A 1,465-nucleotide genomic window follows, 5' to 3' on the forward strand; every position below is an offset into this window, starting at 1 on the left:
ATTGATACAGGAACTGTGGTGTTGGAGAAGACTCTTGAGAGTCCCTTGGACTGCAAGGAGATCCAACCAGTCCATTCTGAAAGAGATCAGCCCTGGGATTTCTTTGGAGGGACTAATGCTAAAGCTGAAACTTCAGTACTTTGGCCACCTCATGCGAAGAGTTGACTCATTGGAAAAGACTCTGATGCTGGGAGGGATTGGCAGCAGGAGGAGAAGTGGACGACAGAGAATGAGATTGCTGGATGGCATCACTGACTTGATGGACTTGAATCTGAGTGAACTCTGGGAGTTGGTGATGGACAGGGAGGCCTGGCGTGCTGCAATTCATGGGATCGCAGAGTCGGACACGACTGAACGACTGAACTGAACTGAACTGAATAAGGATAAATCATTCATTGGCTACAGTTATGTCTTGAAGGAATAAAAATACCCATCTCACCTTCTAGTTAGCAATCTAGAAAAATAGAAACTTGATAAGGCCTTTAGCTGAGATTAATAAAAACAGCTCCCATTATTTAGCCTACAGTGCCTAAAAAGATCACCTTCTTTTGACAGAATGAGCCATGATCTTCAAGATTACTGAAAATACTTTTTTTTTTTAAACTTACAGACATACATCTTTGATGATTATCTTCTGAGTTTTTCACGTACTCCTCAATACTGTGAGAAAATATTGTTTTATCAGAAACAGTTTTGTTGCCTATGAAAAAATGTTGTGATGTGTCTACTAGTAACAACATAAACATACTTACATAACATTACAAGACTAGGTTGAATAATAAATTAATACTTCAAGATGTCAAAAATGCACTTGGTGTTCACTGTGCATAGAGAAGAAAACCTACAACATGCGTAAAAGTTAAGGAAAAGAAATGTTATTAATGAGATGATTTCACCTTTAAGCACAGAAGAAATTTAATAAAATTTCCCGGCATGCCACCTTGAAAAGATCACTAGTTGACATGAGTAGCCCTTATTTTTTATTTTTAGTTATTGAGGTTGTGTCCAACTCTTTATGACCCCATGGACTGTAGTCCACCAGGCTCCACCATCCATGGAATTTTCTAGGGAAGAATCCTGGAGTGGGTTGCCATTTCTTTCTCCAAGCCCTTATTTAAGCAAGGATTATTATCAGATCAGATCAGATCAGTTGCTCAGTCGTATCCGACTCTTTGCGACCCCATGAATCGCATCACGCCAGGCCTCCCTGTCCATCACCAACTCCCGGAGTTCACTCAGACTCACATCCATCAAGTCAGTGATGCCATCCAGCCATCTCATCCTCTGTCGTCCCCTTCTCCTCCTGCCCCCAATCCTTCCCAGCATCAGGGTCTTTTCCGATGAATCAACTCTTCACATGAGGTGGCCAAAGTACTGGAATTTCAGCTTTAGCATCATTCCTTCCAAAGAAATCCCAGGGCTGATCTCCTTCAGAATGGACTGGCTGGATCTCCTTGCAGTCCAA

This window comes from Bison bison, unplaced genomic scaffold (genome assembly GCF_000754665.1).
Source record: "Bison bison bison isolate TAMUID 2011002044 unplaced genomic scaffold, Bison_UMD1.0 scf7180017864263, whole genome shotgun sequence".
Classification (NCBI taxonomy): domain Eukaryota; kingdom Metazoa; phylum Chordata; class Mammalia; order Artiodactyla; family Bovidae; genus Bison; species Bison bison.